Here is a 23,107-nt window from a genome sequence, read left to right on the forward strand (position 1 = left end):
CACTTCTTTTTTCTTTTCTCTTCTTTCCTTTGTCTTTATTTATATTCTTCAATTTTCAATTTAAGGTTTATTATGTCTTTTGTTAGTGTCGGTAGACTTTTCGGTGCTAACTTCTCCACTCAAAAAACCTTCCACCACTTCCAGCCCTTCAGAGACTTACCCAACCCCCTCTTCAAGGCTTGCCCTCCGACCCGTCGCGTGCCTCGTTCCGAGACAGGGGTCAGGGCCACGAACTACCGCCCACCCCTACCTATCCTCAACGGAGCACTACTTCCGCCTCCGTACGCCCTTCCCACACCACCACCTATTGTTCATATATTGTTCAATATGGTTTGTCTCTTTCAGTAACATTTTCTTGCCAAATTTGTAAAGCTTCTTTGAGCACCTGTAAAAGCGCAAATTAAATCTATTATCTATTATTATTATTATTATTATTATTATTATATGATCCTTTAATCAATTCAACCAGGAGTTATCATGCGATGAATGTTTGTTATTTACTCGTATAACCTGACTTTATTTTCGGGCTTTTAACATCAGCAAGGGCATAGAACTCCATGCCATTTCATCCATATACAAAACCACTTAATTGGTTGTTGTTCGTATAATAATTCATTAGAAAAGCCTAGCAATGTGGTTGGCTGTCATCCGATTTGAAGCTGCTGTTCACTTGTTTGAATTGGAAGAAGGAATTTGCAACTAATCCTAGAAAACATTGGCCAAGGCACATTCAACACTACGAGATAATAGCCTCTCTTTGGTGAAGTGGGCAATCTCCTGGCAAAGCTGCATTTGATTTAATATCTTATCTTCTATCTTAACTAGATTTGTTATTACACTGTACTCGTTATTCTGTTGAATCCATTACTGTTTGTTGTTTCTTAAGGGAATACTTTACAATAATACAAATATTGAAATGGTTGCCTCTGAATATGGAGGCAATCTTCTGTATTAGTTTTACTAAGCATACTTCAGATCAGAAAATTATCTTATGGGTCGATTTGCAATGTCTATTGTTTGCTCAAATATATTCATTTGTGCAGGAATAGGAAACAGTCTACTGGACTAGAGCGTATGTGTGTGTCAATAGAGCGGATGACTTCCTTTAAATACAGAATGATGTCGAGAAATGGCACAAACATCAAGTATTGTATGCACTTAGTAGTTCATTGTTATCTTTATCTATTCATAAATGATCAAGGTTATCAGTAATGATACATTTTCCGCTTGCTGATGATGCAATGCCTGGAAGAAACACTACTTTAGTGTCTTTTATGGAAAGCTTGTATCAACTCCCCTGCTGTCGTGCAAATACCAAACATGTTAGCAAATACAAGATGTTCTTTTGACCGTGAGAAGAGTCTCATGAAGTGACCCTGCAGCCCAGAGGCCGAGTCAGGACTCTCAGTCATGCTGCAATACATCAACAAATGCCTGAGGAGCGTGTGAGCACAATGGCTGATTTCAAACTGTTTTTGGAGTCCGCTGGAACAACTCGGAGCCTTGCGTCACCTTAGAGCCAATTATGAGAAACACACAGAAGCTATATATTTTGTGTTGGGTCCCAGGGGCCTCTTTGAGGAAGCACAAGCCCTGAAAGCTGAAGAACAAAAAGGGAGAAGAGTGGGCTATGAATCCAGCATAATAATGTCAATGCACTTCAAGGCTCCAGTGTCTCTTCCTCTCACAGGACTGCAAAGTAAACCAGAAATAGCTTCCTTTATTTACCAGGAAGCTGGGCATATCCTCGTCTGTTTGTTATCATTAATATATGCAAATGTATTAGTCATGTCCCACTGGGAATATACAATATGAGGTGGCTTGGATTGATGGTGTGCAAATGGACTGAAATAATGTGCTCTTTTGTCGTTTGTCTCCACTCTGGACCTTTGAAATGCGTGAAGGGTGTGCATGATATATTGTATGGCGATGCCTCCTGTTTGTCACATGAGCTGAATAGAGGGATATTGTTATTCTATCACGGTAGAATGTTTTATTTATTAATTTGTTGCAAATAAACAGAAACTGATTGTCCAAATTGTGTAATTTTGCACAATGCCATATCTACGAATTCACAGATGATGTTAGTTGGTTGAATCTGATTACACATGCCAGTTGTTGTATACAGTATATGGTCTATTGTTTTAAAAAAAGATTGAGGAACAACAGCAGAAAACACAACACCGAATACATCCGATTTACAACTAAATATACGGCAGCCGACACAACAGCTGGATCCTGGAGGGGGAAACAGGGCTGTTAATATTGTATTGAGATGTTAAAAAGGACCCCACATGTTCATGTAAACAACCCATAAATAAGTATGAATGAGTCTGTGATTTACCAGAAGACGTTGCATCCTTGCCCCGACAGCAGCCGACACTGCAGCCGGATCCTACCAGGAGAACAACAGTGTTAGAGCTCGTTTGTAAAGACAGCCACCTAATCTGTAGTCAAGTACGTGTAAAGGACTACAATTCCCACGTGCCTCCTCTAAAGAGACAGAGATGGGTAACCTGTCGGAAAGACGCCGTCGAGCCACAGTTTTTAAACGTTAAGTTACCGTTAAAGTTATACAAGCGTGAAGAAAGAAGGAAAGAGAGAGAGAAAGAAAGAGCACCTACGTTTTCTATTATTTCATTTGAGTTTTGCCTCTTTTCTTTGATTTGTTTTGACTATTGGAAAGGCCTGTTTTGAATGTATGAAAGTTTGTTGTTTTATTTTGAGTAAACGCAATATAGATAGATAGAAAGATGGAAAGATAGATTAATAGGTAGGTAGGTGGATGGATAGATAGAGAGAGATATAGATAGAGAGATATATAGATAGATAGATTAATAGAGAGATAGATAGATAGATAGATGGGTAGGTAGGTAGATAGATAGATAGATAGATAGATAGATAGATAGATAGGTAGGTAGGTAGGTAGGCGGGTAGGTAGGTAGGTAGGTAGGTAGGTAGGTAGGTAGGTAGGTAGGTAGGTAGGTAGATAGATAGATAGATAGATAGATAGATAGGTAAATAGATAGATAGGTAGGTAGGTAGGTAGGTAGGTAGGTAGGTAGGTAGGTAGGTAGGTAGGTAGGTTGATAGATAGATAGGTAGGTAGGTAGTTAGGTAGGCGGGTAGGTAGGTAGGTAGGTAGGTAGGTAGGTAGGTAGGTAGGTAGGTTGATAGATAGATAGATAGATAGATAGGTAGGTAGGTAGGTAGGTAGGAGGGTAGGTAGGTAGGTAGGTAGGTAGGTAGGTAGGTAGGTAGGTAGGTTGATAGATAGATAGATAGATAGATAGGTAGGTAGGTAGGTAGGTAGGTAGGTAGGTAGGTAGGTAGGTAGGTAGGTAGATAGATAGATAGATAGATAGATAGATAGATAGATAGATAGATAGGTAGGTAGGTAGGTAGGTAGGTGGGTAGGTAGGTAGGTAGGTAGGTAGGTAGGTAGGTAGGTAGGTAGGTAGGTAGGTAGGTAGGTAGTAGGTANCAACACACTTCATCATTTTTAATATTGACATTAGTCACTGAGAGACCCCTGTGACGTTCAATCCCTCTCAACATTTCAGTAATGAGTCTGGTCATGTTGTTACAGGTGATCGTTTGAAAGTCTGTGATGCTAGGTAGATAGATAGATAGATAGATAGATAGATAGATAGGTAGGTAGGTAGGTAGGTAGGTAGGTAGGTAGGTAGGCGGGTAGGTAGGTAGGTAGGTAGGTAGGTAGGTAGGTTGATAGATAGATAGATAGATAGATAGGTAGGTAGGTAGGTAGGTAGGTAGGTAGGTAGGTAGGTAGGTAGGTAGGTAGGTAGGTAGGTAGGCAGGTAGGTGGATAGATTGATAGGTAGGTAGGTAGGTAGGTAGGTAGGTAGGTAGGTAGGTAGGTAGGTAGGTAGGTAGGTAGGTAGGTAGGTAGGTAGGTAGGTAGGTAGGTAGGTAGGTAGGTAGGTAGGTAGGTAGGTAGGTAGATAGGTAGGTAGGTAGGTAGGTAGGTAGGTAGGTAGGTAGGTAGTGATCTGTGTTAATGTATTCCTCACTCACAGCGCAGTATGAATAACGGTGACTTCATAAGACTCGCTGCCATACGGAGGGAAAGCATACATGTCTAGCCATTTGGCCGTATTAGTTATGCGCCGTGTGTATCTGCTGTCTGTGTGATCCTTATCCAATGCTCAGATTTATAATCCCCAGTAGGTTTTTTTTTTAACTAAACAAAGATTAGGCAGAGATTTGGTTGTTTGTTTATCATCCAAATGAATGTCGAAAGGTCAGCTTCAGGATAAATGGAAGCAGAACAAAATGAATTCTCGCCTGTTTTCATCAATGCCAAAACTCTGAGCCTCGGACCAAAATGTACCAAAATGTCCACTTGATGCACATGATACCCTCACAGTGTATGTGCCCGCTGAAGCATGCCAACGGTTGTAAGTTAAGCCGTCAAACAGAAGCATATGGTCGGAGGAGATGGTCGTTAAGCTCCTTCTGTTGCAACAATACTACCACTGCTCCTACTAGAAATAACATGATCATCTTAGTAATAGTCTGAAAGCCCATTTATCCCTGGAGCATCTGTGCTGCAATGCTAATAATGTTTTATGTCCAATATCTGGAGGTTATGACTCAGTTATCTTGTCATCTGGAGACATCAAGCTGGTTCCTCATCATCATTACTTTATTATCTGCAGATAACAAATGGTGCTGGTGTTTATTTCCCAAAGCCCGAGATCTCAAGATAGCAATTTAATTACGATGGTATTTGGAGGTATCTAATATCATTTTCTTGTGTTCATAACATGAAATGTCTGAGTCATTGTGGAGGGATTCCTCTCAGAGAAAAGACATCCCAGAGGAAGACAGCTCAAACATAACATTGTATGATTATGTAAGAAGAAGCCTTTATAAAATATTATCACAACCTTGGTATCACTACATCTTGATCTTGACATGGTGGCTTAACGCATGTGCGCGGGAAGGGGGGGGGGCTGAGGGGGCTGTAGCACCCCCATCTGCGAGGCTCCACTAACCACCCGCACCCCCAACTCTGACTGACTTCCCGCGTCAATGTTCTGAGATAACAAAATAATTACATATTTTTTTAACCTGGAATTGTGAGAATCAACCTTAAAAAACACAATCAATTCTATAGTTTTCTCACAAAAGGCTATTTGTAGTACTAAAAAAGACTGGTTACTATGATCTCACATTTGTTTATATAATCTTATGCTATTGAATGCAATGATTGGTATATTTAAGCAATAGCTCACGACAGGCCGTGCTATCCGCTCAGTATATCACGGCTAAGAAATAGATAGATAGATANTAGATATACCGTTGATGTGCAGAGTTGTTTTGGCACTAAGAGCAATCCCCCTATTATTTGCAATAATTCTATAAAAGAAAATATTGATTAGGGCTGCACGATATATCGTGTCGTGACGATAATTGCGTTATGCGCATGCGCGATATTCACATCGCAGGACGTGCGATATTAAGTAGGCAAATGAACTCAAACACGTCATGTTACAATTATTTTGCTGCTTGCTACAAAAAGAAAACTTGCGCGGCTCTCATGTCAGGGGTACTTGAGTGAGTGACATGCAGGCTCTGCATGCACAGCAAACCACCAATCACAATCATTCTTGATCAGATCACAGCTAGCCCAGCTTGTTGCTCTGATAACTCAAAGTGGACCTATTATGCTATATCGCACCGGGGACACATATTTATGTATAAAAAGACATCACAAAGTGCATTTTGCATGATAGGTCCCCTTTAAGATCCAGAAGTCCATGACTAAAATCCTTCATCCGGTTAAATGTTGTTAAAGAAAATACCAAAAAAAAAATGTATTTTCTTCAATTCCTGTATTTTTTCATATCGCAATATACAGTATATCGCAGGGGAAGAAAAATATCGCAATGTCAGTTTTTTCCAATATCGTGCAGCCCTAATATTGATTATTGCAGCTATAAATAAAAGAAACGAAAGAGGATTAACTGTGTCACCAGATTGGATTGTCAACTGAAACGCTGGCTCTAGATCATTCTACCAGGGTCAAATGTAAATAGATTTATAGTTCAAAGTGATATGCAACATAAAAAAAGATCAATGTTTTTAAGGTCATTCTTATAACTAGGACTACGCTTGTCATTAGGGCACCATTAATTATTCAGCACACCCCAAGGTATACACAATATATACAGAACGTCTTGAGCTGAATTAAGGCACAAAAACAGGACAATGCCATTCCCCAGAAACGAGAATGAAGGACTGAATTTCACTCTCGCCAGTTGTTCCGTATTGGACAATGATCAAATATTGTTTGGAGGACAAAAACACTTTCATCTGCTTTCCTTTTTTGTTTTGGTCTGTTCAGTTGCTTGCAGTAATAATCCAAATAGAGGCAAATAGTCTTCAGCAATTCAAATTGACCTCTAGTCCTCAGGAGACAATCTAATCAATATTACTGCTCTGTGTGCCTTTACATATGCCTTGAGGGTCTAATAGGCATTATGATTACCATTCATGAGTGTATGAAAAGATATAGATTTGTAACATAATGGGTACTGTTGATTATACACATCAGGCCTCGGCACAATGTGAGAGCCGAGAATACAATTCAGTTATCTCAAATACTCTACTGCAACTCACTAAAAACGAAATACTGTGTGACTTGAATTATTTGTTTGTGGACTACGGTTTAGAAGCCTTGATGTTAGCATTTATGCAATTACCATGTTTGGTTTTGGCCATCACTATATTGTTTTTCAAAGCTGAAGTGACAAGAGAGAGTGGAGCAGATTATAACCAAATGCTGAATGAGACAGTGTTTGACAACCAAATGGTTACATTTACTTTCCATGAACTGAAACACACAGTGAAAGAGGTCATGTTCTAAATCAAAGTAGCATACACTGCTCTATCGTCTGTTGTACTTTAAATGTGACCCTAATTTACAAAAAGAAGTATGTATGTATGTATGTATGTAGATGTGCTGTATGAAAGAAGAAACCATCCATTGAAACTGAGGGAAAAATAAAATCAGAACAGCAGAACCACGTTTGGCTCGTAACATAATATGAACACAATACAACACTGTTAACACAATCTACTGCGGCAAGCCTACCCACCAGCACAAGAACATAACACCAATTGTGTTTAAACTTAAAGTGGACCTATTATGCTGTATCGGAAAAATATATTGTAGGGCCATACCTATACAAAACATGTCTGTGAAGTTTTTTGCTTAAAATACCAAACAGATCACCCATTGTAGCTATGACTCATACTGCTCATACGACTCTTTTGCAGCCCTGTTAGAGAAACGCGGATTTTGGGTCCGCAGCTGATGCCTGATCAGAATTCTACCGGAGATAAAGTAAAATTCTGCTGTGATAAAACGCCATCCTGTTCTAAATCAAGGATTATTTCTGAAACAGTATGGAGCTCAAAAAAAATTTCTCTTGAGGGTTTACAACAAGGTGACCCTAACCCTTTTTTCATTTCCTGCTTTTTAAACACACGTGCTCTCCAGTACAGGTTAGCTCTGAGTGTTAGCGAGGCTTGCTAATGTAAACAAAGACGAGATTACGTCCAAAACACGTCAGGCATTGTTTCTGATAGCAACTTTCTGTGGGTCTGCCGCCGATTTGACGTCATGTCGGCAGCAAATCTGTATCCGCTCGTTGTACCCCCGTTTTTAAAAGATGTCGGTACGGAGGAAAAGAGAAAGGGTTTTATTTTCTGACGCTGCGTGAGTTCCCCGACGCACCGGGGACACATATTTATGTATAAAAGACATAAAAAAGTGCATTTTGCATGATAGGTCCTCTTTAATTAGACCCTCCAGAAAAACGCGATTCTGCGATCGCAGAATTTACCGCATAATCAGCAAAATGGCGCAGATTTTTAAAAGGCCGCATATTTATCAAAAGGCCGCATAATCCCCGCATTTTTCGTTAACTCGTCTTGACGTGAAGTAATGATGATGATGACGCGAGTCATCAGCCCGCGCATCACAGAAGGTAAACAACACCGTAGAGTGAACGTGTGGAACTCACACGAGAGAGAAAACACCAAGATCCATCTCATTTACCGAAGAACATTTCTGCTAAAGACCGGGCAAAGCAGTACCCCGATGTCTTTCACGAAAGTGGGGGGAAACTATTCTGCACCCCGTGCAACTGTGTGTTGGAGCATACGAGAGAAATTCGACGGTGACGACCCACTTTGATTCATTCAAATATTCGAAAATGCTTTCTGCTGCTGCGGACAAGAAAGCCAAACAACTCACGTTCACCGAGGCATCAACCTCCAAAACCCTTTCGAGGGCTACAAGAAACGAAGTGAGTAGCCTACAAGATTGAAGCTGGTCAGATAACGAACGAGTAAATGAAAACAGAATGAGGCGGAGAAGTGTGAGTGTGAGAGAGAGAGAGAGAGAGAGAGAGAGAGAGAGAGAGAGAGAGAGAGAGAGGTTAAAATAGCCCAATTGCTTTTACAATAAATAAACATTGAATGTGTTTAATTGAATAGGAAAGGGGTTTAACGTTAGTGGCAGGTTGTGTGTGAGTGTGAGACTGACCGTTGAGCGGCCGGACCAAGCAAGGAGGCAGAACGTCCAAAAATATAACCCGACGTGGGCATTTATTAAAATAATGTGCACAAAGTTCACAGCCTCAATCCTGCTGTTCTCCTGCAGCCACAAAGATCTCACACACACTACCACTCTAACAAGAAACAACACTTAAATACACAGACTAACAAGACACAGGTGAGGGGGAGCAATTAGACACAGGTGAGGGGAGGAGCAAACACAGGGCACCAGGTGAACACAATCGGATAATCAGCAGGAGGGAACACAGAGACGACCGGAAACAACAGACAAGATGAGGGGTGAACACTCATATAATTAATGCCATTTAATAAATAGCAGTAACGGCGTCTCGTCGTTACAGTAAGAGAGAATAAATAAGACAGCCCCATATTTCGCAACTTCCCGCAATTTCACCGCATAAAATCACATAAAAACCCTGCATGTTTAATCACATAATCAAGGATTTTAGCTCGCATAATCAAGGATTTTTTCCCGCGTTTTTCTGGAGGTTACTAAAAATAAGTTACCTCAAATAACTTCCCTGCTACCAATGTTTGAAAGGTTACATGTGTAATGGAGAAAATGTCAGTTAAAAACATCCTTGGTTGGTCAAACAGACGAGAAACTTTCAACCAGAAGTGTTATATAAAACAATGCTTTTCCGTATGGATTGGTTACTAATAAATGTTGTATATTTTAATTAGTCCAGGGAAAATACATGTTTCATAGAAACTGTGTACTTTGACAAATGCTAAGTGTATATATACAACATTGTAGAAGCTGTGTCTTGGGGGTGGGTTATTTGGACAGATAATTCTACATCCCAAGTATTTTTTTATTATCGCTACATCCTATAAAAAAACGGATTTAGTTAGTACGCAACTCTTTCGGGAATCACAGAAAGGGCCTTTCCAGAGGTGGTGAGTTTTAAAACACAAGGGATGTCTGCATCAATCCCTGGTGTAAACCTCACAGACACAGCATAATATATATTTAAAATGAGGATAAAAAGTCAGACCTTGAAAACTAATTAGCACATGTTAAAAAGGCCTACAGAGCAGAAATGGATTCCCATCCAAGTTAAGGGCTCATTCTGACTCTTTGTTGATATAGGGTTATACAAGTGTTTGTGTTGATAAAGGAAACATTTCCACAATCTAGAAAATAAACGCCTTAAAATTCATAATTTACATAGCATAACCCAATAAGATGGCCAAACAGACCACGTTTCTCTTTCAGCCTGTCCATCATCATTTCTGAAAGAAAGAGTTGGAGTCTCTAGAAAAACTCAAAACCAAGGCGCAGTGATCCGCAGCACAACTTCCTGTCAGTCAAGAGAACAAGCTTCATTTTGATTTTCCCCTGTGTGCCCTTACAGTACTGAAGATGTATAGGTACAAGTCAAAAGTATCTAATATAATTAATTGAACAGCTTGGATTGCAATTCAGTTCATGTGACGTTATGTTTCAGAGTCTTGCCTCAAGTCAGTGTGAAGAAAAACTTTTATTTTCTTTCATCAGAACCAAGGGAACCAAACTACAAGTCTGAAAGCAACGCAAGATAAACAAACATATTTTGTTTGGGAAAACTACATTTAATTTCAGGTTAAGCATTTGGCAATATGGCAATAGACAAAAAAGATGTAAACATAATTAGATTTTGTCATCCTTAATGTCTGTTAGAAGAGAGTCCAGCACAGCCCTAACAAAGCTGGACAGTATGTTTGAGTTTCACTGAGTATGGACAGCTCCATCAATATTTAGCTCTCCACCACCTCGCCTCTTCTGCAGATAAAAGCAAGCAGAGGCCAGAGTACAAGGAGATGCCACCTCTCCCAGTGATGCTAATTATCCCTGTTTGCTATCTGGCAAGCTCCCAGGCATTCTGATTGGGTTTACTTGACAAAATAAATAAATGATCATCATAAATGTGTAATGCCACCATTCTGACCTTCCCCAACACTCAGGCCATGTTAGCAAAGGTATAGTGAAGCAAACATTGTAGGAATCTTTTGTTCTTATTTAAGATACTCTATCACTCTTAAATCATTCTCAATACCTGCTATTAGGGAGAACCTTGTGTGTGTTCTCACTGAGATTGTTCCCACTGCCTCTTATTGCACATTCTCTATTTGATGAAGGTAAATAAAAGTAAGACATACATACTAGCCAACGTCAAAATGAAACACTTCACCTATTTAACAATATATATCAAAGGAAATACAAAGAAATATTATTTTTTTATATCAAATTACAATCATCTATTCTTCACGTAACACAAATTATTACGTGTTCTTACGTAAACTAGTACCAAGCAATTTAAACCAATAATATCATGGCATCCATACATCAATTAATTTGCAACTTTGGAGAGGTGAGGAGCGAGAGTCTTCTATAGCTGCGCATCACACTCAATTCTAAGCCAGTCCACTTTTTAGATGTCCTATTAAATGCAAAGTATTTGATTTAAACAGCTCTTGTAACTGTACACTGCAAAAGTATTCTATTTCCTTGGGTAATGTCACAGTACAGAAACTAAACATCCTCTCGATTCCATTTCACTAGAACTACTTGATAAATATATAATACATACACGCTGTATTTACTAGAACTTGGCTGGGGGCCTGAGAGTATTTACACACCATAGCACTGTGTGTGTGATAGAAACCTAATCCAGTTCAAAAACAATCTATAAATACACCACTGACATATTGTGGTGTTCATATAATTAATATTATTATGATTTATTATTAGAATTATGTTGATAATCCAAAGTTGAAAGCAAACACATTCTTATTTGCACGTCCTACAGAATCACAGTAGCTTTGGCATTTATTTAGAATCATGTCTGTGACCAGCTGATGAATAGAAATCCAATATTCACTTTCCTTTCATCTCCGTTTTGGTGTCCAACAACTCCTTGGGGATATATCTGAGTCTTAAGTACCTCAATGCTCCACTGTTTTATACAAAAAGATACGGCACCTAAAGTATCCATATCATTCAACATACATTTGAACTGCTTTAAACATGAAACACACCCGGCACATGGAGGCCTGAAGCAAATGGCCACTTCACTTGCTTCAACAAAATACCAAATCAAATTTCAAAGCAACATGTTAGTACTCACTGTTTGTCGGCAGGTTACCCCCAAAGAGATGTAGGCAGCGTGAACAATGGGACGATTGGAAACTGGACCAAGAATGGCGGGAGGTGTCAAATCTTCCAATGGTCCAGGCAGAGCATCTTGTCCTTGTTTAATACATTTTAAACACTATATACCTCTCCTTAGTCTGTCAAATCAAAAAAGCAGAAACAATGCACAGGTAAATAAACAACAAAGTTTACATTTATTTTATTTTTTCGTGAATAAGTTATTAAGAAGGGCATGTTTCATATGTGACCGTGTGACTCCCTCTAAAACTAGCCGGCTAAACATGAATGTCATGTATGTAACTATTTACAACTAGACTACCTGTACTGCCCCTGGCTAATTGTTTGCATTACTTAAAAACTAGGTTTGCATGTATATTTATGTCAACTTTGACATCTGTATTTAGAAACCCAGAGAAGAATAACATTACGTTACACAAAATAAAAACACTTAGCTTCAAAGCCAGTACTGCCACTCTCCTCTACATACTTTCCTTAAATACAGGTTCATCCCATACAATTGGCCTGTCTGTTTCATTATCAGCTTACATGGAAAAACCACATCCTGCTTAGGCTACCAAATTGTCCGTGTAAAGTAAAAGACAAAGGCCAAAAGCACTCAGCGACTAAATCACAACTAGCTTTGTTTATCTCAGTTTGTTAATTCCATCTTTACCTCATTTAGGTCTTCATGTTAAAGTTATAACTGCAATATGTAGTTAGTAATCAACTCTTTCGGAGAATCACATAAAGGGAATTTACAGAGGTGGTGTCGTTTTAAAACACAAGGGATGTCTGCATCAATCCCTGGTGTAAACCTCACAGACACAGCAATATGTTTTTTAAATGAGGATAAAAAGTCAGAGGTTCATAACTAATTAGCACACGTTAAAAACGCCTACAGAGGAGCATATTGGCTTTGTTGGCTTCTGTTAATATTGGTTCATTCAAGTGTTGGTGGTGATAAAGCAAACATGTTCTCAATCTAGAAAATAAACGCCTTAAAACTCAATGTAGGCTACGTAGCATAAGTCAATAATATGCCCAAACACACAGCGTTTCCCTCCTTCTCTTTTCAGATAATATCCCTTCCCAACGTGTAAAAAGTTTAACCAAAACTAACTCTGGCTCTACTTAACCCCTGTGGTCATTCATTTGAAAATAAAGCAATGACATGATATCTTACTTTTGAAACGGTAGCTTAACAAGGTAACATCCACACATCAAACATCATTAATACACATTGAGTAAACTAGCAGGACCATACCCTGTGCGAGGCGGTGACGACAGCCTCGGGTCTTCAGGTTAATATCTTCAGTAAAAAGTTAGTTTAACTTTACGTTATTTCTAGGTAATAACTAAGGTAGCCCAACACACACAGTTCCATTACTTTGACAAAACACCTGTCGCTTTGCCGCTAACAAAGCTATGGAAACAATGCAAATAGCTTACGGCAATTAGTGTTTCAGGTTTACACGGTTCACCGAATCAAATTCAAGCGTGTTTATTTCGGCGTATTTACCTTTTTACGTTCGGTGACGTAGTCCTAACCGGAAGTCGCGGGAGTAGTTTATCTCTTACGACATTATTTTATTCCTGAGGCCACTGATTTTGACTGCTTTTAGCTTCAAGTTGTATGGTGTACAAACAAATGGAATACTCTTCCCTGTATCGGAGTGTAGACCAGCATCAATGGAATTGTCATTGTCGGGGGCCCCACCGTCCCTCGTCGTTCATTGATGTTTTTTTTGTTTTTTTATGTTTTATTATTATTTATTGTATTTTTTATGTTGTTAATATATTCTTTATTATTGTGTTTTGATTTTTTATTGTTTTATGTATTTAATTTATTGCATTATTTGTATAATACTGTTTTGTATTTTTGTATTATTATTATTTCATTTATGTACTTTAGTATTTATTGTATGTTTTTATAATATTTTTTTATATTTTTGAATTTGAATAATTATATATTTTTATTTTTTTCTAATTGGTTATTTTATTTATTAGTATGAAATGTTTTATGTATTTGAAAAAAAGTTAGTTTCTAATTTTTTAACAAATATATATTTTTATGTATTTATCTTTATATAATTGTTTATATTTTTTATTATTTCTTCACATTTTAAATTATTTGTTTAATTTATTTGTATTTTTGTATTATTTTATTATTCAAATAATTAATTTCCCTCGCTTTTTTTCACATGCCTCGGAGGAGTGCTTCCCCCTAAAGCTGTATAAGACATATCATATATATTATTCTGAAATGCGCCAATCTGCATAATGAGTCATTTTACTTTTGGTACTTTAAGTTTATTTTGATTCTTATACTTTCGTACTTTTACTTGACTAACATGTTGAATGCAAGACTTTTATGTGTAATATTCCTATACACTTTAGAGCTTCTACTTTTACTCAAGCAAAAGATCTGAGTACTTCTCCCACCTCTGTGTTTCAATGACATCTGCCTCCACCTAAGAAGACAGGTGAGTTCGTCTTCATCATCTTTTACATATTCTTCTTCTAAATCTACTTCTTCATGGCTGTTTTCCGACTGGCTTCTCCCAGTTAAGGTGGTCGGTTTAACTTTGAAAATTATTAATAGTTAAAAATGTCTGTAATCCATGCATGTAACATACACTTTTAAAAACCTGATGAGGCTACAGTTTGAACTAAGCAAAATCTAATAGGCTACCAATAAAAATGAATAAATAAAAGGCTAACAATAACATTCTGAGTTGAATTGATCTTTTAATAAGCATTCACTTTATTAAAACACTAATGTAATACACAACCTTACCAGAATAATTGTCCCAGCTACAACAAACCTACTCTGCCCATGAGGATAATTACCTGAACATTTGAAATAAAAAAAATGGTTATTATTGTCACGACTCTAATAAAATCTTATTGGTGTGGGAAACAAATATATTCCAACTGCAGTTACACACTTCTGCTAATTTTTATTTAATACTTAATACCTCCAAAAACTACTTTTATGCACTTCTACAAAATCTGATGTTTTTACTTTACCACATTCAAGATGGATACAGTTGGTTTCCAGTCAAAAACACACATGTTTTTTGTTGAATATGGGATGGTCAACAAACACTTTGGCAGGGGGAGACTTGCCTCAGTGACGGGGACTGTGCAATTTGCCTAGGCACAGGACAGAAGCTTTTTTCTCCTCGCCTGCCTGTCTATCTGTCAATCTCATTCTCTCCGGCTCAGAGGCTCACTTTTATTGTCAGTTGTGAGCCGGTGATTTGCCTCCACTCTCTGTCACCCCTCTGTCAGGCCCTGACCGATAAAGCTCGCACCAGCGCCAATCTCCCTTCTTCAGCTCTGTTGGCTGTTCCTGGACTCCATTTCACCACTAATTAGCTCTTCAGAGATTTCTCTTCGTGGAAGCAGGGGGTTGGTGGTGGGGTGTAGGGGGCTTGAGGGGTGGGGTGGGGTAGAGAGTGAAGAGGCAGAAGGATGAATGTCAAGGAGTAAGTCTTATTGGATGTCATATAAAGTATTAAGTTCAGATAGATAGGATAGATAGATAGATAAGATAGATAGATAGATGGATGGATGGATGGATGGATAGACCTGCAAAATATCTCAAAGCGTTGGTCAAATAGGGGGCAATAAGTCGCAGAGAGGTGTCTCACTAATGTCCCGCCTCTGTTGGGCCAACATGACCACTGCAGGTCCTCAGGTGATTAACATGTTGGCAGGAGTTCTTACATGAAAAGACCCCTGTTTCTTTGTCTTCTAGTGTGTAAATATTGCGCTAGCGGAATATGAAAGTAGTGCAACTATAAGGTACAAAAACATAGGGAAAAAAGATCAAGAGTGGGTCTCACATCAAGGAGGACCCTGAGGATGTCTTTGTTGTCAACTTCAGAAGGGGGAAGAGAGGAGCAGAGGAGGAAACTGGCAGAAGGGGGAAAGATGCCAGAGAGAGCTCAAAGGATTCGGTCTGGGCAAGGTGATCGGTATTCCTCGGCAGTCTGCCTTCTGGCTCAGATCAGTGGGAGTAAGCTGGCAGCCAAGCCAGAGGGCATAACAGCACAAACACACCTTCAGCACTACAATGCTAGAGGCTTGGCTTCACAATCTGGTGGGGCGGGAGTTGGAGAGAGACAGAGGGTAGAGTAGGAGAAAAATAAATACACTGCAATTATCTTCAAATTGTCAATCTCTGACATCCATTGTAAATGTGTGTATGTCCGCATATTCCAGTTAAAGCCATAATGCATCACTTCAGTGTCAAAGCAAATGTTTATTAAATGAGATTTAGCCGTGGGTTATCTGTGATGAAGGTACTGAGGTCACCAACCAACCAACCAACCAGGCAGACTCATCCCCAGGCCAGTGATATTGTATCTGCTCACATCATCACCTCTCTCTTGGATGAAATCCAAAAACCCTCAATGGATGACGTGCAGAGAGACTGTAACTCTCTTGGAGGATTTTCTGATGCCACGCTGGGCCACAAGCGTGACACACTCCTTGCATAAGACATCTACATGGCCCTCGGTGCTGTTCTGTTACAGCGCAGACTAAAGGTCTGAAAAGGTACCTGATGTGGGGGGGGGAGGGGGCAGAACTGGGCAGGGCACACCAATGAAGTGCTCAAACACGCACTAAGTGATGTGACAAGTACCAGATGTCCTGGCAAAGGCTAACAGTCTCCACGGACAACCACATACAGGCACATGCACACACATTGCTTTTGACCATGATGTACTTTCCAGTGTGTGTCGTGCACCTGTGGTCTAACACGCTGTAAGTGACTCACATTAATGCCCTGCTACTCACATTTAGCTTCATACACAAGAAATACAAATGTTTACTTAAAGGTTTGGAAAGGAAAAATATGTTTTTTTATTGTAATGGGTAGCATATTTGTCAAGATCTACTGTTATCATTAATTCAATAAATACACAAGTATATGCATGAGTAGGCTTAATGAATCCTTATATACTTTTAAATTATGTTGTAGATGTTGGCCACAAAATCAGACAAACTTGGCTAAAGAAAATGTTGAATTATGAATCTTATCCTTCACTATTTATGCCAAATATAATTACGTTCTCATGAAGTCAGACCTTGAGTTTCCGTGTGTAGAGAAACTAATTTAAGAGTTACGAATACATTTTTGATGTGCTAAAACCAATACACCGTTAATGATGAATAATCTTCATTATTATTCTACCTCTTAGATAATGTAGTGTTATAGTTGATCAATATGACGCCATCTCGATACGTCTGTAATATCCATGGAGATTTGTAAGCGCAGAACTTGTCAAGGCTGCAATGAGAAGTCAAGAAGTAACATCCGACTCAAATTGCCATTCTGCTTGTGCTTTTCGATCTCATGAAAAGATCATAACCCAGAACTCTCATTTGGATGGAAACGAGAGAACTCCTTGCTTTTTAAAAAACTTTTTAAGTGGAATCTTAATGTGTTTTTCCTTCTTCCAAACAAGCCTTATATTTCCCATTGCACAAGGTCAACACATTCACATGGCCAGAGATGGAATTAAATAAATAACTGCAAGAAACAATTAGCAATGCATCAATAGTCGGATCGATAGTGATGTTGGTAATTATCACTTTTGGGATAGGGGAGATGGTCTTTCCTTATTGATGCTCTCTAATTCACGGGTATAACCTCAGGGCGTGTAGAATAAATCAAAACACATCAAGGTAAACCACATTCCCAATTCCTTTATGACAGATGTGAATAAATATTGCCCCGTTACTTAAAATATTAAAACCTGAACTCTGCTTGCAAGAACACGATGTTATGGTCATCATGAGCCTTAGACTATGACTCTAGGATCTTTATGTTTCAAACGGTGAGTGCTTATTTATACTCATTATAGGCAATGAAAACATGTTCTGATTCTGAACAAATGTAAACTAATGATTTGAGAATATTGTTTAGAATTATTTGATGTTTGAATAAAAGTCTTATATAATATATTTTACTACAAAATACAAAGTATCGGAAAGCTGTTCAAATAGCTACATGTAATAACCACTATCTTTTTTGTGCTTTGACTTGCCTTATCTTTGAAGTGTTGTTGTTGAATGTCTTATTTCAAATCTTATTAATTGGGTAAAGCAAACAGTGTGTGTGCCATTGAATCCATATGTATTCAATATCGCTCCTTTTTATTTGTTCCTGCTCAGACATGATGTCTAATGAAATGTGACACTTTATTTAATTCCAGGCAATTTGTTAAGGCTGAATGAAAAAGCAAATGCCAAATTAACTCTGACCCAGCCACTTTCTTTAGCCAATTACAGTCCATCACATTAACCCCTATCACAGTAAGTACAACATGTTCACTGCTCGACACCAGAACAAAACGCCACGCTCCTGTAGCATTTAACCAATCACTTATCCTACGTGTAATTAATAGCGTGGTTCATAGAACCGAGCTTCAATTAAAGTGTAGAGCTGCAAGGCTGAAAGGCCCTGGAAAGAATTGAAATCATTCTTGTTAAGTTTTGTTAGTCAAACACCTCCTGTAGGGGTAAAACAAAAAGCCAGATCAAATATAATAAAGTACTGAACACAACTTAGATAAAGAGTTAATCAATGTTTTGTTCAATATTGTCAAACGTCATTTTTGGGTAAATTCAGTAAGTGACAGGCTAAGACATTTTACTGCACATTTCGACAACAAGGCAATTCATAGTGATTTACAAAAAAATATTAAAAGCATTAAGACAGTACTTTATTAGTAATAATATAACATTTAAACTAATTTCAAAACAGCCAAATAAAACCCATATATTGATTATTGTGTAACTGCTATACATGTGTTACAATATGTTAAGCCCTAATGTTTACCAATCACATTATTAGAACGTTATGATTTTCATTATGGAATGATTTTCTTTTTTATTGTCTTCATTATTTGGTTGATACAATGTCAACAAATATTTTAAATGATCATCATAATATCCTGGACATCCAGTTTGCATCTTTGTCTGAGAACTCATATTTTCTTCACATGAAACAGAGAAAAGCAGCAACACATTTGAGAGGTTTGAACCGGAGAATGTTTGACATTTTAGGCTTTAAAAATGATTTAAACAATTATTACATTATCAAGATAGTTGCAGATTCATTTAGTAGAGTACAGACTTATGATATAATATTCAGTTTCCCAATTCAAGACTTAGACTTATGTCTAATCGTTTGTATCATTAAGGTCTTAAACTTGATGCTCAAACTACATTACAATATATATGTATTGTATACAGTTATTTTATACTATTTAACAAAATAGACTTCAAATGTGCAGAAAACAGTAAAGCTGTGCATTTACAATGAAACGATCTCCCTTCACTCCACACAGCCTGCGTTGATGTCTTGTTCTCCGCACTGCATCCTCTCTATTCGACAATCATTCCCTCTTCATCATTCCCCTTGTGTTACCATATAAGACGCTGGTTCAATCCCTGACCATACTCCCTCCCAAGAGAGGCCTTGATACCATTTATTCTCAGTTAAACCCGAATAAGCTGGCTCAGGTTTTCAGCTCTAGGCCTAATTTCAGTTTTGTCCTAGCTTACCTCTGAGCTCTCCCAAGAACCAGACTCTCTCCAGACACACAGGAGAACATTGTGAGCGTGTGCACCATCTGAGCCTAGGCCCCTCAGGCCCCTGCCATATCAATAATGCAGACGTGACCACACTGATTGGAGGAGACAACCGGTGTTTAGAAGGAGCGAACCCAAACAAAGTCTCTGTCTCTGCACAAGTTAGCAGCTCCGCTCTCCGTTTGCCACTGATTTAGATGTACAACTGCTGGAATGATTGGCTTTGTGCTGGAGCTTTGATGCCATGTACGTGCATGGGTAGAATTCTTGTGCACGCACGCACGCACGCACGCACGCACGCACGCACGCACGCACGGACGGACGGACGGACGGACGGACGGACGGACGGACGGACGGACGGACGGACAGACAGACAGACAGACAGATGAGATGCGACTTTCCTGCCATAAACGACAGTCATTGTTCCTCACTGACTCAGCATTTTTTGGCAGCATTAAGCCGTAATTGTCGGACAGCTGGCACATCAGTGAAAATGAATGCAAAACACAATTTAGATGATGTTAATTTAGCTCAGCCCGCAACCTCTCTTACATAATGCTCTGTAACAAATCAAACTGTCTGTCATTTAAACACAGTAGAGTGTCCTGTGACTGAACATGGCCTCATCCATTAAGCCTTTCATAGTATCTAATTAAATACGACTTACATCATTTGGCATGTTCTCTAAGCAGTGTTTTGACACCGCATGACATATTATCTACTGTGGTGTTCGTTTTAATAAGCACAGCTGACATAGTGATTTTTTTCCTCTTTCGTAATCACACTTGAAGTATTCCTGAGGCAAAGAGGGAGGAATAATTTGGTCTGTGGCTGTCAAATGATAACATAATTGTATGCAAAGGCTGTGGCTGCCTGAGTTGCCGGGGAAAAAAAATTAAAAAGTGAATGTTCGCAGCACACCTCGTCACTTTCAGTTATTTTTATCAAGGGATTTAGAGGGCACAAACAGACATTCCCCTATTTCCTTCAAATCAGATAAGTGAAGTTTCTGAAAACTTCAAATAACATTTTTATAAATGCTGGGCGAACTAAAGGACAAAGCGAGTGTTTGTGACGCACAATTTTTTGTAACGTGCAGATATGTTCTTCAGATTAAAACAGGGGACCCAGTAAAGCTTTAACATGATTCTGTGCTTGTTTTATTCTCTACTTTAAACAGTTTAAAGGGCTGTTTATAGGCATGGGCAAATGGTTAGACAATGGGCCCCTGGTCAAAGACATGCATCACCTTTTGCTACATAGGATCATGTCAGACTTTATACTTACTTAGCTGCTTTTTGTTGTGGTTTTGTTTCTCTTGGTGATAATTTGTTGTCTTTTTTGTAGTTTTTTTGTGCCACTTTGTAATTCTAATGGTTGTTTTGTAGATTTGTTTTTATATTGGTTTGCTGGTCTTTGTTGTGTTTTAGTGTCCCTTTGTGGTCATTTTGTGGAAGTTTTGGCCCTTTAAATTGTTATTTAGAGTCTTTTCGCAGTTTTTATGCTCTAATTTTGTATTTTTTAAAGTTTCATTGTGGTCATTTTAAATCGTTTTCTGGTTGGGACGTGTCTCTTCAAGTGAAAGCCAGGGGGTGCCTGTGCCGGTAGGCCAATTCAGTATTCCATCCATATTAATATGCAAAACTACTGTAACTGATTCCGTTAAAAGTATTTTGTAATGACATAAGTAGGACTGCTTCTGATAATGTAATGGGGGCTCATTACTTTATATGAGACTTTCTCTCCTCCTTAATAGCATATCAAGGGATCAGTTTTGCATGGCTTCACAAGCAACTAGGCTGCTCTAAAATGTCAAAGTCCACCTGCAGTTTTTCCTTTAGCAATAATTGCCTGTCATTCAGCAGGACATGGCATCAGAGTGTACCTGGCATCAAAGCAGCAGTGAAGAGCTGGAAGACCCTGACAGCTTCCTGCATCCTCCCTCTGCAGGTGGTGTGTCTTTCATCCCTCTGAGCGACTGTTTGTATTTAACACACACCTGGCTAAGTGGTTTAAACCCATCCCGCCAAGTGAGATTAAAATGGAACTTCTCCATTTCATCTCTAAAAAGGGCCTATTTTTTAACTAATCTCCTGCCTTGATATTAATTCATAAACAGCGAGTGGCAGGATTAATCTGCTATAAGCGTGCGAGGTGAGGCTGCAAGAAGCACTGATAACATCCGGGCGAGACTTCATTTGTCGGGAGTCTATTGTTACGGATTGAGATGCTCCTTTCGGGATGAGGCTGCCTTTTAAGATTAGTGTTATGACACGATCCACAGCTGAATTTGAGTTTTATTGTCTGAAATAACAGAAAGGTCGCATAGAGGAGCAACAGAAATTATGAATATCATTCAGACTCAGACAAATTCCTTTTTAATCATTAGCCCTTTGGTAATTAATTTCAACTTACATTTTCAAAGGATTTGTTGAACATTTCAGAATGATATTGCTTTCTTTTCAAGACTTGTATGACAATACAGGAGACAGTCAAGGGACAGTTAGCTAACTTAGTAAAAAGACGCAAAGCCCTCCATAGTGTGACCAGGGCTACCAACACTCACGCATTGAGCGTGAGAGTCACGCAATTAACCCATACTATCTCACGCACTCACGCCACACTTTACTTTCCTCACGCTAAATTTTTGTCCAAAATAAATGTATATAAAAATATAGTGAAGGAACAGCAAACCGAGCGTTCTACGAAATGAGACGGTCTTCTGGCTTAGTTCAGTAAAGATGGAACGATATTGGGAGATTCTGATTTCACGGATCAATAACTCATGAACAAAACGTTATTCAAACACAAATGACGTCTCCTAAGTACCGTGGTAAGGTTGACAACGAACTACAATCACATTTTCATCAAAAAAAGCCAATACGCGCCGTCCTCCGAGCTGGACACATTACATTGGTCTCTATTTGCAGCCGGAGTAGAAACGAGTGCTCAGGGACCGTCTGCAAAGTGCAACTCCGAAAAAGAGAATACAATAATATTCAATCACTATTATAAAGCGTATTACTACCAAAGCCACTACACACATCAATAGTCTCCTTTGTGTCATACTACAGCAAGGAGTTTGGAAGAATATGCTTTTTAATAATTGTGGGGAATATTTATAATGTAAATCTTCAATAAATATGGCATCATCTTAATAACTTTACTATTATACAGTATATTTCTACCAAACTCACTATTTGCATTGTTGTTGTTAGCATCTGGTTAGCTAGCTGTGCTAACAGATATTAGAAGCTGTTTCTAAAACAAGGAGAGGGAGACCTCTGTCCTGTCAGACTGAGAGAGATAACTACAGCTCAGTGAGGTAAGGGACTCTCAGTTTAGAAAGTTAACTTTAGTCTAGTTATCTCAGTGGGTCTCAAACGTTTTGGTCACCATTTATGAGAGTAAATGAAAAACAGTTATGCAATACTATATGACAGTAAAACAAGAATACAGTTAAAAAGGTGAGTGATTTGTAAAATATCCATAAAGAAAAAGAAAATCTGTTTACAGTTCTGTTTCATATGGGTGTTGAGAGCAAGGCCGGATTAACCATATGGGCAACCTGGGCAAGTGCCCAGGGGCCCTTGAGCAAAGAGGGCCCTCAGTGACAAGATTAAAAAAATAAATAAAATCTTTTTTATTTATTTTTTCGGGCACAACCTCACTCATCATACATTGTTTTAAATGACACTCACTCTTCCCTCTGCTTACACCTATATGCCATTTTTATATGCTGTGAGC

The 23,107-nt window shown here is 38.6% G+C and overlaps 1 protein-coding gene and 1 long non-coding RNA gene across 2 annotated transcripts in view; both read right to left on the minus strand.

The window, feature by feature from the left end:
- LOC104943254 (uncharacterized) overlaps window positions 1-13,247 on the minus strand; it is a 158,699-nt gene extending 145,452 nt beyond the window's left edge. The window contains exons 1-2 of the long non-coding RNA XR_798096.1: window positions 13,014-13,247; window positions 11,724-11,886 (exon numbers count right to left, since the gene is read on the minus strand). This is a non-coding gene — a long non-coding RNA (uncharacterized lncRNA). The remainder of the gene's footprint in view (window positions 1-11,723; window positions 11,887-13,013) is intronic.
- glmna (glomulin, FKBP associated protein a) overlaps window positions 1-23,107 on the minus strand; it is a 458,443-nt gene that overhangs the window by 418,516 nt on the left and 16,820 nt on the right. The window lies entirely within an intron of this gene.

The sequence above is a fragment of the Notothenia coriiceps genome, unplaced genomic scaffold, assembly GCF_000735185.1.
Source record: "Notothenia coriiceps isolate Sejong01 unplaced genomic scaffold, NC01 NC01_scaffold00000339, whole genome shotgun sequence".
Classification (NCBI taxonomy): domain Eukaryota; kingdom Metazoa; phylum Chordata; class Actinopteri; order Perciformes; family Nototheniidae; genus Notothenia; species Notothenia coriiceps.